Source organism: Terrapene carolina, unplaced genomic scaffold, assembly GCF_002925995.2.
Source record: "Terrapene carolina triunguis isolate 2854851 unplaced genomic scaffold, T_m_triunguis-2.0 Scaffold66, whole genome shotgun sequence".
Lineage (NCBI taxonomy): Eukaryota > Metazoa > Chordata > Testudines > Emydidae > Terrapene > Terrapene triunguis.
This window is the reverse complement of record NW_020664417.1, coordinates 52,386,453-52,401,120: the sequence shown is the minus strand read 5'-3', so window position 1 is coordinate 52,401,120 and position 14,668 is coordinate 52,386,453.

Genomic DNA, 14,668 nt, shown 5'->3' with positions numbered 1-14,668 from the left:
GGTCTGTCTGTCTGTTCTCCCGGGGAGAGGCAGACAGAGCAACAGCTATGCTGTAAGAAGCTTGGGGCCAGGTATGAAAAACCATCGGTATCATACCTAGAAACTACTCATTTGAAACCCAGATATGCAAGTAGATCAGAAAATGTTTAGGAAGACGCAATTAGGTTTATCTCTTTTTATTTCTTTATGGCTTGTGGACGACTCCTGTGCTAACCCTAGGTGCTTTTGTTTTGCTTGTAACCTTTAAATTGGACCTCAAGAAAGCTATTCTTAGTGCTTAATCCTTATAGTTGCTCTTTTAAAACCTAGCAATAGCCTGAGTTCCCAGATGTATTTTCTTCTTTTTTTTTAATTAATAAAATTTACCTTTTTTAAGAACAGAATTGGATTTTTGTGTTTTAAGAGGTTTGTGCACTTTGTTTAATTAGCTGGTGGCAACAGCTGATTTCTTTTTTTTCTTTCTCAGCTCTTCCCCGGGGGGGGGAGGGGGTGAAAGGGCTTGAGGGTACACCACAGGAAGGAATTCCCAACTGTGCCTTCCTGGGCTCTCAAAGGGGTTCTGCACTTGGGTGGTGGCAGCATCTACCAATCCAAGGTCAGAGAGAAGCCGTAACCTTGGGAGTTTAATACAAGCCTGGAGTGGCCAGTATTAATATTTAGAATCCTTGCGGGCCCCCACCTTCTGCACTCAAATCCTTGACGTGAAGCATTTTAAAATGATTCTTAAAGGGAAAGATTATTAAGAATCAGATATACTTTATTATATATATCTCCTGTTTTGTGATCATAATTCTCACATTAAATGTCCTTAAATTAACAAAAAAACAACATTCTTCAAATGAAGAGACACGGAAATAGCAACCATTGATAGATATTCATAAAATACTGGTTTACAGGAACTTGACTCAGTAAAACCAAAGCATATAATCCATGAGTTGTCTCACCAATAGCAATATTAGGGATTTTCTCCCTCTCCCTGCCACCCCCAAATTTCAGTTCTCTTAAAGAAGAAGCAAGAAAGAGTTAACTTAAAGAGGGAAAAGCCCTACAGAGATGGGACCAGTTATGAGCATTAAAGAATCCTAAGTCTGTCGGAATAAAGTAGCTTTTGCTTATGTATTTATTACAGGCAAGAATGATAAATCTCTCTACAATCCCACCTGTTTATTACTAGAGGACAGATGCACATCCTAGGGGAAAAGAGAGCCCCATCTGTACAGCTGGCTGTTGCCTGAGCAATGATGCATCAACACAGGAGAGGTGGATATGAATCACAATGTGAGGACAAACAAAAGCATCCATCAGGATGAGGTTACTGAGCTGCCAGTCATCATCAATCAGGCTTTTCAGGGTGCTGCCTGAATTAACAGACATTAACATTCAGGTAAAAAGCTATAAAAGAAACAGGCTAAAAAAAAGTCATCTGAGTTTGCTCTGACTGGCTAGGAAGGAAAAGATTGACATTTTGCCTTCTTTGCTAAAGATTTTATCTTAGAATATATTTACATGATGTTTAAATCACTGCTGTGCTGAAGATGGTGTGATGCTGGGTTCTGAGTTTCTCCCCCCTGCTGCCATTGTTGAAGGGGTAGAGGGAATCTGCCAGTAAATTGTTCCCTCTCACTTTTCTGCCAGGGAAGACAAGACAGGTCTGTAAATTGCAGATCTTACATGAAGCTTTTGGCCCCCAAAAGAACAGCCCTGCGAGAGTCCACTTTCTGCTTTGCCTCTTATCATGGCGTCCTTTATGCTCCACCAATGAAGCCTGCCTTGCAAGCCCCCTCCCTTCTGCTTTTTTCCACAAATGTGTCTGCGTTTTCTTCCACGCTATCCCTTATGCATGGAACACTCTCTCCAAAACAACCTATACGGCCACTCCCCTTTCCTCTTTTAACTTCTCCCTCAGGAACTGCTAATGTTACGATGCCTACAAGAAATCAGCTAATCAATTATTGTTAGTTTGTGTGACAGTCTAGAGTAGCTGGTTTTATTATAGGCCATGCAGGTAGTGATGCCTATATCAACACTTTGTCTTGAATATTTATCAGCCTGGACATAAGGTCTGGCCATCCACTCTTATCATGATGATGATGTTGACGTCAAATGCATATTTTACACCTAAATCCAGAAGAATTATTTAAGACCAGCTCTGTGTGAAGATCAGAGATCTAATTGTTGTCCTAGATGCTAGTTTGTACTCAGGAATTTTTGTTTTTCACCACAACAGAGGGATTTAGCAGCCCTTCATCACTGTGAATCCATGGCTGATGAGATGAACACTAGAAGCTTGTCAAAAAGAATTTTCTACCCACTGAATCTTAAGGATGGGTGCCTGTGCTCTTGTCTGACCACTGGTGCGCACACTGCTGACTGGCTTTTCATGTGTAGAGCATATTGCTTTTATGCTTCTTTAGTTATGAAAGGAACGAGGTTGCTTGTTAATGATTTATGTTTTTATAACACCTTTTGTCCAGCAGGCTCCCAAGGCACCTTACAAATTTATTCCTGTACAATATAATATGAGACTCATTGTTCGTTACCTTGGCACAGATGTGGATTGTGAGGATAAAGAAGCACGAAGAATCTTCAGTCACGCTTGTCCCCCCACTGCATATGGGGCTAGAGATAGCTATTCCATGTGATTTTCCCAAGTGCAAGGATTGCTCCTACCTACTGCCTCTAAGGGTTCAAGTTTCCTCAGAGGTGGTGGAAAGGTGAAACCTCAAACTTCCTCCTTCTCCCCCCACCCCCCCCGACCTCTTTGAAGCTTTGAAAATCACAACCAAAAGGCCTAATTCTGTCACCTTTACTTGCATTGACTGAAATCCTACTGCACATGGAACTTCATTGACTTCAGTGGGGCTACTTAGAGTAAGAGTCTACTCAGTTTGAAAAAGGGTAATAGAATCTGGCCCCACAAGGAATATGGAGAATGATTATTTGCCTAGCTGTGCGTTGCCGGAAGACATTAGAAATGGCAATGGTATATATCTGTGAAATGTAAATGCTGAAAGAACCCTGAAACTATCAGCACCAGAATTTTTTTATTTAGCTTTAAATGGAAAAAATTAACGTTAGGTCTTGTTAAGGAATTTTATCTGTCCTATCATGTGTTAAGGGGATCCTGCAAAAGCTGATGACCTGTCATCTGAAGCAGTGTAAGGAATGCAGTCACCTACTTTGTTTTAGGTGTTCAGGGAACAATCAGCAGGAACAACAGAAAATCATAACACACAGGTCTTGGCAGGTAGGTAAATTCATGGTATTAATATTTAGCACTTCTTGTCTTCAAAGTACTTTACAAACAATTATTAAGACAAGACATTTCTAATCTTCTGCAAGGAATACAAATAAAAATAGAACCCCTTTAGAAGGAGCTAAGTATTCAGTCTCAATTATGCAGATGAAGAAACTAAGGCAAAGAAGCTAAGGACATGTGCAAATAGTGACGTGGTTCTCAGTTCACATTTGCTAGATGCTATGCAACTACTCCTGCATCAAAGTGAAATGCGAATGTGGGGAAAGTGGTCCTACACTCACTCTTTCGATGAGACTTCTAGCCCCACCTCTGTTGAAAACAACTTGGCAGTTGGACATTGTAATGGACATATGCAATCATTTGAAGAAGAAAAAACAGTTAATCACCTTCTAGTAACTGTTGTTCTTTGATGTATGTTGCATGCAGTGGTGCTGGAACAATTTGTATAGTGGCAATGCTGAGAGCCATTGAACCAAACTGTAAACCCTGTATATGATGGAAACCACTTCAAGCCAGGGGGTGAGGCAGTACCCCCAGCACCACTAGTTCAAGCATCTATGGTTGCATGTATTTATTACTCAACCCACCCTCCTTTCCCAATGAATTAGAGTCTAGATTCCGGGAATATGGAACTGAGGGATGGGCGGGGCAGCTCCACACTTTATACCCTGATCTTGGAGCATGAGAGAAGTCAGGGCACATGTCTGGTTGCCCCTACACGTATTGCTAGGGAAAACTCTCTGGCACTGGTGCATGAGACATACACACATCTACAGTGTAATGGACATACAGAGCACATCTCAAAGAATAGCTGTTATGAGAAGATGAGTAACCATATTTCCTCTCTCTGAGACGAAATGAAAGAGGTAAGAGGGAAGTGAAGGGTAAGATAGTACAGAAGATTAACAAAGTTGCATGGATCAACAGGATGGCTTCATGCTGAAACAATAAGGTTATACAAGTGTAAATAATATTTATTTGACCTGCAGAATCTTTATTACTGATGATTCATGAGAAGAAAAGAACTCAGCTTGACTCTTCAGGCTGTTTATTCCAGATTCCAAGCTGTCTATGCTTTTTTGGGTAGAAGAGAGGCAAGACCGTGGCATATAAATATTTCACATAAATTTGAGTTTCACCTTTGGAGACTTTTGGTTTCATAGTCATAAGGCACTGAAAATGGTGTATGTGGGTTTTTGTGTGTGTGTCACCATGTTCCAAAATATGGTGGTGTAACTAATTCATTTTTTTAATTCCTAATTTGATTAGAACATAGTATATGTAATTGGAAGACTTAAAAAATAAGAATGGCCGTATTGGGTTAGATCAATGGTCCAGCTAGTGGCCAGCCAGTACCAGATGCTTCAGAGGGAATGAACAGAACAGGGCAATTTATCGAGTAATCCAGTCGCAGACATCCAGTCCCAGTTTCTGGCAATCAGAGCTGTAAGGAAACCCAGTGCATGGGGTTGCCCTGACCATCTTGGCTAATAGCCACTGATAGATCTATCCTCCAGCTGATGTGCTGGTGGGAAATGACATAACAACAAAGCTGTTAACATTGTGACCTGTAGCAAGAGGGAATATCCTGAGTTCCCCAAGGTAAGCTCTGAGGAGAAACAGACAGCTGAGACGGGAGCTATCCATTGTCATCCAGTCCCAGCTTCTGGCAGTTGGAGATTTGAGGACACCCAGAGCATGGGGTTGCATCCATAGGTGCCAACTTTTTCTGGCGCCGGTGGGTGCTCGCGCCCCCCCCCCCCCGCCTCTGGCCTTGCCCTGACACCACCCTTTCCCCAGGCCCTGCCCTGACTCCACCCTGGCCCTGCCCCCATGCCAACCCCTTCCCCAAAGTCCCTGCCCCCTCCCTGCCCCTATTGGATCCCTTCCACAAATCCCTGCCCTGCCCTAGCCCCACTTCTTCCCCCAGCACGCCGCGGTCCCCTTCCTCCCCCTTCCTCCCTGCCCTGCAAAACAGCTGTTTCACGGTGCAAGTGCTCGGAGGGAGGAGAGGTGAGCTGGAGCGGGGGGGGGGGGGCGGGGGGCTGCCGGTGGGTGCTCCGCACCCACCAATTTTTCTCCATGGATGCTCCAGCCCCGGAGCACCCACAGAGTTGGCGTCTATGGTTGCATCCCTCACCATCTTTACTATAGTTTCAACCAATTTTCCTTCTACTGAAGTTAGGCTCTTCAGCTTGTAATTTCCAGGATCGCCTCTGGAATCTTTTTTTTAAAAATCGGCATCACATAAGCTCTCTGCCAGACATCTGGTGCAGAGGCTGATTTAAGTGACAGGTCACATACCACGGTTAGTAGTTCTGCAACTTCCTATCTGAGCACATTCAGAACTCTTGGCTGAATACCATCTGGTTCTGGTGTTTTATTTCTGTTTAATTTATCAGTTTGTTCCCAAAAAACCCTCTGTTGACACCTCAGTCAGGGACAGTTCCTCAGATTTCTCCTGATGTGGTAAGCAGAGGGTTTTTTTTTTTTTTTTTTTTTTAAATAGTATCTTGTCACCTGCTCGCTGTCTGGCATAGGGGTTTGCTGCAGGAGGAAGTATTCAGGAGTGGCCTGTGTCATTGCAGGTTACATAAAGCAGGTGATGTTGGTAGAGGAGATCTAGTGATAGGTTCAAATCCTGTGTGTGTGTGTGTGTGTGTGTGTGTAATTGTTAATCAGGAGAAGGAACTCTCAGTGGTTTGAGCATTGGCCTCTAAACCGAGGGTTGTGAGTTCAATCCTTGAGGGGGCCATCTGGGGCAAAAATCTGTCTAGGGATTGGTCCTGCTTTGAGCAGGGGGTTGGACTAGATGATCTCCTGAGGTCCCTTCCAACCCTGATATTCTAACTCAAAGGAGGGAATGGGGGTCATGAGATCCAAGAAGGGTCCCCACTCCCATAATCAGCATTTCTGAAAATCATCCCTGTAAACTTGTGCTATTACCTTCCAAACATTATGGCTAGGGCCCTACCAAATTCACAGTCCGTTTTGGTCAATTTTATGGTCATAGGATGTTAAAAGTAGTAAATTTCATGATTTCAGCAATTTAAATCTGAAATTTCACAGTGTTCTAATTGTAGGGGTCTTGATCCAAAAAGGAGTTGTGGGGAGTCGCAAGGTTATTGTGGGGGAGGTTGTGGTATTGCTACCCTTATTTCTGTGCTTCTGCTGGCAGTGGCGCTTCCTTCAGAGTTGGGCAGCTGGAGAGCAGCAGCTGCTGGCTGGGAGCAGTAGCGTAGCTGGTGGGGTGCAGGGGAAGCAGCCGCTTCCTCTCATCACATTTTTCAAAAGCGGCGCCTGAGCAGGGCCGGCTGCGCCTAAAAGGGCCCCGCAGCTTTCCACCCCTCCCCTAGCTCACTTCCCCCTCCTCCCCTCCCCTAAACGCCCCCCCTACTCCTCCCCCTCCCCTGCTTCCCGCGAATCAGATGTTCGCGGGAAGTCTGAAAACAAGCAGGGGCAGGCCGGCAGCAGCAGGTAAGCTGGGGCGGGGGGGAGGGACATGAGGAGGAGGGCTCCGGGGAGGCGCCGAGCGGCTCCCTCTGACCCCAGTGGCTCCAGCTGGGCTCAGGCCCCGGCCCCAGTGGCTCCGGACGAGCACGCCGGCCTGATCCCGGCCCCGACCCTGTCCAAGCGGCGCCGGGCGAGCGGCCCCGGCCCGGCACGGCTTGGGCGCTGGCTCCAGCCCGGTCCCGGCCCTAGCCGAGCGGCGCCGGCCGAGCGGCTCCGGCCCAGCTCGGGCCCCAGGGTGGCGGCCCCAGTTCCTGGAACGGGGCCGGAGCCGTGCGGCTCTCCCCCCACCTCCACCATGAGGAGCCCTCCGGCCTCCCCGAAGGCTGTGCCTGCTGCTCCGCTGTGGGGAGCCACCAGCCCCAGCTAGCCCTCGCCGACAGCCCGCTCTGCCTGAGCCCCTGCTGGGGATGGACGGCGAGCCCGGCACTTTCTCCCAGCCCAGGAGGAGACGAGCTGGAAGGAAGCTCCCTGCCCAAGCCACGGGGACAGACTCCGTTCCCCGTGGGGAGCCGGCTCCTAGGTCGCGCTGGACTCAGCGGGAACCAGCAGGGCCGGGCCGCATCTGGCCCCCTCCGAGGGGGTGGGGGGGGCGCAGCATGGCTGGAGGAGCCAGCGGGGGGGGGCGCAGAGCGGCCGGAGGAGGAGCCAAGGGGGGCGTGGCCAGAGGAGGAGCTAAGGGGGGGCGCCTTTTTTTATGTTTGCTCCCCCTGCACTTAAGACCTGGCTACGCCACTGGCTGGGAGCCCAGCTCTGAAGGCAGAGCCACTGCCAGAAGCAGCGCAGAAGTAAGGATGGCATAGTATGGTATTGCCACCCTTACTTCTGCGCTGCTGCCTGCAGAGCTGGGCCCTCAGTTAGCAGCTGCCACTCTCCGGCCACCCAGCTCTGAAGGCAGCAGTGCAGAAGTAAGGGTGGCATGCTATGGTATTGCTACCCTTACTTCTGCACTGCTGCTGGCAGGGTGCTGCTTTCAGAGGCAACAGCTACCGCTTTCTGACCACCCAGCTCTGAAGGCCGCGCAGAAGTAAATGTGGCAATACTGCAACTCCCCTGCAACTCCCTCTTGGATCAGGACCCCCAAGTTGAAAAACACTGATTTCCCCTAGTGAAATCTGTATGGTATAGGGTAAAAGCACACAAGACCAGATTTCACATCCATGACACGTTTTTCATGGCTGTGAATTTGGTAGGGCCTTAATTATGGCATTGAATTATACTTTTCAAAACTTGGAAACCTGACATTCACTAAAAGAAAACAGACAAGTTAAGCACAGCATTTGCTTTTGTTTAAATAACAAATCAAAAGGAGGAGTCATAAAGCCCTTGGGCACCATTCCCATCCCCAGGATATATGCATTTATTTTTAATTTATTAATATTTACTAAAATATAGCTTTATTTTTGCCATTATTTGCTGCCCTTTTAATTGCTAGTTATCAATCTTCAGATTCTTAGGGATAACTTGGCATGAGATTTGTTTGTTTTTACAGGGAAAGGAAGTAATGAATGTAATTTTGTCAGGAAGCACTAAAATAAAATTTTATTTCTGCATATATTTACCTAGTTGACAAGTAGTGCTTGAATTCTCTGATTCTGAGAAAAGACTAGATAATAGCCTTCTGTTTTTGTTATGTATTTCTTTAACATATACCTATACTGTGCAGGAGCCTGCTGTCATCAACACTGATTTTAAATCTGTGCAAGTCCACTGACTTCAGTCAAGTTACTCCTGATTTAGTGAGAGCAGAATTAGCCCACTGTATTTTAATGGCTGGGGAAAATGTACTTTATTGTGCCCAGTAGACCGTTTACTTTTCTGGTAAATAAAATCTTCTTGATTGTGATCTATAAATTGTTTTCTTTCCTACTTCCGCTTCCATATTCTTTAAAGAAAATGCTCAGAACCAGGATGGGGCAAGTGAAATTACCTCTCCTTTGATAACAGGGAAGCTCAAGAACAAAAGTAGACTCTTTCACTTTTTTTAAGATAAGTGACTATACATCCATTGTAGGCTAATGACAATTGAACAGCCAGGCCAGTTTGGCCCCCTTTGTCTTTGACTAACTGTACCTAATACTTTACAGAGTGAGCAAGGAGTAAAGTTGCAGTTAAGCTGACCTGCAGTTTCAATGCTTAATACGTATGGAAAAATTATATGTTCTGAGAAGGCCAATTGATTGAACTCAGTGAGAGCTGAAGGTGCTCTGCCACTTGCAGGATCAGGCCCACAATAAGGAACTGCTTCTATTGCAGTCAAGACAGGCCAGATTATGTCATTCTGAGGCCCTAAACTATGTCAAGTGTAAGTGGCCTCATAACATTAAAAAAAAAATTATTTTCACAGAAAGGACATTGAATATATAAACACTAAAGCTTTATATTGGCACATATGCAAAGGTGAAGTTGTAAAAATAGAAAAATAATCTTCATTTTCAGCAGCCATAATGACGACATGAAATAAATTTTAGACAAATTCTTTGAACTAATTGTGTATGTAAGTAAAGTAGAAGTAAACAATATAAAAAATCCAAAGTCAAACAAAATTACAGTAAATAATATAGTTTACTAGAAGAGTTCTCAGGAAATTTTTCTTGTCTGTTGGGGCATCTAAATTGTGGGATTCCTTATCTGAATAAGCAATGAGACTCTTAAAGGATATAAGATGGCAATAGAGGCGATAGGATGTGGCTAACCCACAAGCTTAAAGCTCAACTATTAGTTATATTGATATGAATTACACCCAGGTAATAAGCAACCCATCAGAAAATTGTATGCAGGTTGTATTTTTCTAATAAATTGATTTGTTTTGTTTTTATAGAAGGTTATGCTAAATTACCTAATATTGGTACTAAAATTAGTAGGAAAAAGATTTTATTAAAACCAGTAAAAACTTTAATTTTATAATATAAATATTGAGATTTGTATATCCATACAACAAATAATATATAATATAATATTAAAATATACATATTTTATACATTATATATTAATATAATCTAGTGTATATTATAATGCACGTCAAAAACCTGTTATTTTACCAGGATATTTCTGTGAAAGTTAGTGCTATTTTGTCTATGTTCTCACAGGAAAACCAGAGAGGATACATAATTTTTTTTACACCATGAATAAGGAAAATTTATCCTCCTTTTTATACAAATAAAGGAAAAAATGTTTTGATTATTTTTGTTAGGGAAATACAAAGTTTATCCAGACTATATATAAAATATATTTACAAATATTTATTCAGATTTAATTTTCACTACAAAACAATGAATTGTTGGGATTTTTCTTTTGTCATACTATAAAAATACATTGTATTATGCATATGATCTGTAATTTATTAGTCTCTAGAAGAATTTTTACATAGCATACTACCTATAATAATGTATTGTCTTGCGCACTCCAAACCCACTCCAGAAAATCCCAGTCTTCTTTCTAGGCAGACATCTCTTTGCATTTGCTTCTCTATCCTGTCTCCCCTAGGATCACTAATTAATCTTAAGTAAACACCTCAGACACACAGAGTGACAACAAGCTATATGCGTGAAAGAGAGAGAAGTTACCAGAAAAAAGTCTGGCATTGAGAAAATGAGGAAAAACTTGCCTATGTTCAAGCAAATATAATGAATATTATAGGCTTTAATAGCCTATAAATCATATATGCACATAGTTTGAAATAACTTGCTCACCAAGTACTCAGAAGATATACATATATATCAAAATATTCTTTCACTTCTCTCAAAACCCTCTATTTATCCTTTCGTCAGCACTCTCTAATATTTACTGTGAAGGTTCCCGAAACTGATGGAGGGAAGCCAACACAAATTTATCCTCCTCAAGATCCACTCGACCCACGTCCATAAGATGATCACCTGCAAACTCAATCATGTGAAGCATGAATAGTGCATGAAGCGAAAAGCAGCGTGGGCACTAATATACACAACTGTACATACGTGCAGATTGAAAGAACACACTAACATACGAGTATGAGTTTGGCAGGATTGCTTCACGACAGTGCCGTCTCCAACCTCACATTTTTCCTGATTTTTGTCAGCAGTGAGATTTATTTATTTTTTTATTTTTTATTTAAATAAGTTACGAAGGCACGGTAAGAATTTTACCAGTAGCAGCTGGCCAACAAAACGCTGCCTTAGGAGACAGATAGCAGACTTACTCATAGAAATACTAATTTTACAAGTGCAATTATCATTTTTTTTTCTCAGCCCTGGCCTCCCACCTGTCAATAATGAACAATTAGTGAAGGGTAAGCAGAGGGTAGGGGTATTTTTGTAGCCAGATATGTATATTTTTGTCGTATTTGAACAAAAACATCTATATGTAGAGAGAATCTTCTTTTTCCCATATCTCCTTTTTCAACCGATTTTGATAACATTTGAAATTGAGTCAATTTTTTCTTTTTTAGAGGCTCCTCATATTGTGAGGCCCTAAACTGTAGCTTAATTATCTTATACCTTAATCCGGCACCGAGTCAAGGAGAATTTTGCCATTTACTTGAGTGGGAACAGGATTGGGCCCTAAATGAGCAGGAACATGCCATGAACTATACAACTGTTTTGAGGCATTTTAGTGAGGCCATATGTTCCTCTAATGAGATAATTTAACCTGTTGGCTTTTAAGAACTGTGGCTATTATAAATTATATCTGCTAACAAAGATAATCCATGTTGTTTAAACTGTGTGGTATATGATATGATGGGAGTTTAAGATCTGGTAGCTTAATGTTTAAAATTGGCAGCTTTCTGAATATGAGAGAGAACATTTTTTCTTAAAAACGACAACAACAAAACCCAGCATTGCTTTTCATTGAAATGGCTAGGCCTTTAACATTGGCTTGCTCCCCAAACCAACCCCTGTCAGAAGCACTCTGAATTTCACCGCCAACAAACCAGTTCTGAATGTTCAAACTGATGAATGGTTTGAAAAAAGGACACTGTTTCATGGCTATTAGGTTTTCCTTCTTGATATCTTACTGATATTCATTTCTGTATACCTTTCATAGACTTTAAATTGTAACTGTTACTAAACAACAGTGACAACTATGAATAAAACACATACATAAAAACAACTGAAAATACATCCATGTAAAGAAAAAAATCCACATAAATTTATCTTTTCATCCTGAAGCGGTTTCTGTGGTTTTGTATGGATTTTTTAAAAATAAGATTATAGAATTTTTATTGATTCTATGAAAAATAATTTTAAAACATAGATGAGGTGATTGTCGCACCTTCTTACATCACTTGTAAGTGTTCATTACAGCACCGTTGGTGACCGTATTCACTGCATTACATAACTCTCTGGTGGCTTGGTAGGTTATATCATACAGTGAGCCCATGGGACTTTTGCCTGAGTAATATGCTACTTGCAGTTTTCATATCCAATGGAAATGTCTTTTAAATAAAATCTACACTTAGCTAGAGTTCTTAGCACACGCAGAAAAATGATTGAAAAGCTGTAGTGTGCCGTTATTAATGTGTCACAGTTTCTAATCTCCAGAAATGCAAGGTTTTTCTTCTGATGTTGCAGAGCAAGATTATGAAATTAAAATATGTACACCTTCCGAGGTGAATGTTAAAGGGTTTTAAACTCTTTTATAATAAGCTGTAATAGTATTCCTGATAGAGATGTTCAGAAACTACAGTGAGTTTATGGATGGATACACATGGATGTCCTTAAAAGCTGGGACTCCATGTTCCATTGGAAAAAAGGATTGGAGACCCCTTAAATATTTTAAGTCTTCTTATAGAAAAGGAGAGAAATTGTAGTAATATCTATTATAGCTGTTCTATCTCTTATTCCAATTTCCACATTTTCTTCAGAAGGTTCTACCTGTGATATCATAAAATTCTCCATTTATGTTGGAACTGTTAGCTACAGTTGAAGCTATAGATGTGTTTTCTTCCAGGTTACTGGTTGCAGTGTAAATTAGCGTATATAGAGACAGCAGAGAAAGTGGTAAACATGCCTAACAAAATTCAGAACAATGATATTTTCATGTGTGATTTCGGAAGCCAAATTTCTGGCCATGATAACACTATTTCTGCATTGTTTAGAGAGAGTATAATATTTCATTGGCCAGAGAGAATATAATATCTCCATAAAGTATGTGTTTTGGAACCTAAGGGGAGTGTGGAAAATCAAAGGATTCTTGGAGCACCTGAGAAAACTGAATATAATATATTGTTCAATTAAACAAACAAACAGAAAAGCTAGCTATATGACTCCAGCTCAAGGCCTCTCTCAGCTTGCTTTCTGCAAGAAATTTCTAGAAGCCAATATTACTACTACTCCTAATCCAGCATGACTCCTCTGTGAAACTTAAAATCAAGTTCCCCTCAATTAAAGGGCAGATTGCCAGAGAATTAACCTACATACTTTTAGCACTTTTGATCTGCGGATGTCAAAATTCTTTCCTAATATTTCTGGGAGGAATGAGTTGTCTGTTTATATGGAAAGCATTACTACAAATGATTCAGAATGAGACCTTCCCCTTGCTCATATTACAAAACTATAATGAGACACAATCACTCTATCCTTTCAATCTGAGCCACAATCAACACCCTAATGCTTTCTCCACTGAGTCATCAGTATTATCTGTGTTTGAGGGAAGCATATACATCTTACTGAGTCAATGCCATCCTCTCCATGGAGAGAAAGTGTTTGATGAATAATGTTTGTAGCATCCACTCTTGGGATGCAAGTCATTTTCACTTGTCCTGAAGATTTTTCCCTAGCTCAGGCATTCTGCAAAGAAGAACACTGTAATATTTTCCCAAGAAAACAGAATGTGTCAGTTGTTTCCCCTGAAAAGTAATCAGGTTTTACCTTTCTATTGGAAATCTATTAATAAAATGTCAAGTATTTTGCAAACTATAAATGTTTGCTGTGTTTACCAACCTCCCTGTCTCATGTTGCATGTCTGAGTGACAACCCTGTGGAGTATGTACAAGAACAATTGTCCTTGAGAAGTTGAAAATAGAGTACTAGATCAATTTACCTGCTTGTAACTCTAGTACTAAGAGGGCTATATTTAGGGAGCTGCTTTTATAACAGGCTTCTTTTGCTGCAAAGCTTTGTACTAGTGTAGTTCTGGAGGCAGGATGCAAAGAAGCATATCTGTACTCATATGTTTAATTTGTTTGAACTGTAAAAAGCTCCACTATATAGCGTCTTTCTCCACTTCTCTCACCCCAATACAAACATGATAAATTCACACAGCTTTTCCTTTCCTGAATTTCATTCCAATTAGTTTTTTTTGTGCGTTCTGGGTGTCTTCCAGTTGCTTCTGGGTGTTAATTATTATGTGGGATGTGATAATTGCTCCTAAGTGTATACAGAATATGCATCTGCTTATTTTTTTCTGCTGGAACTGTACATTGTAATGCTGCATTGAATCTTACGGCTGCTTTGGAAGAGCAAATTTAGGATGGTATCCTGAAAGAAATTTCCAAGGACCTCTTCCTTCCCAGAAATCTGTGGGAGTAACAGTGGCAGCAGAACATTTCTCATCTGGGGAGGAAGCTGAAAGCTACTAGATGTGGGAAGAGTTTTTGTTCCATCACATTTCTGGGTGCGTTCCCAGTGCTGGTATACAGTGATTAATCTAAGTGTTTCTCTTCCTCACAGCTCTGACAGTGCAGGCTTGTGCTATGCTCCAGGGTTCTGTTTCTTTGGCTTTTCCTTCTGGTTTTTATGTTTTGTTAGACACAAGCGCAGTGAAAAGTCACACCATTGTATACGCACCTCAGAACCTTAAGGGGGTAGAAGGAAACATGATACTATATAGTAACAGCCACCAATAGGCTAGCTGTTCCCAGAGGGATGCAGTCAAAGTAATTGAACTGTGGTCTCTCAGTTACAGCAGGTTCTTTATTGC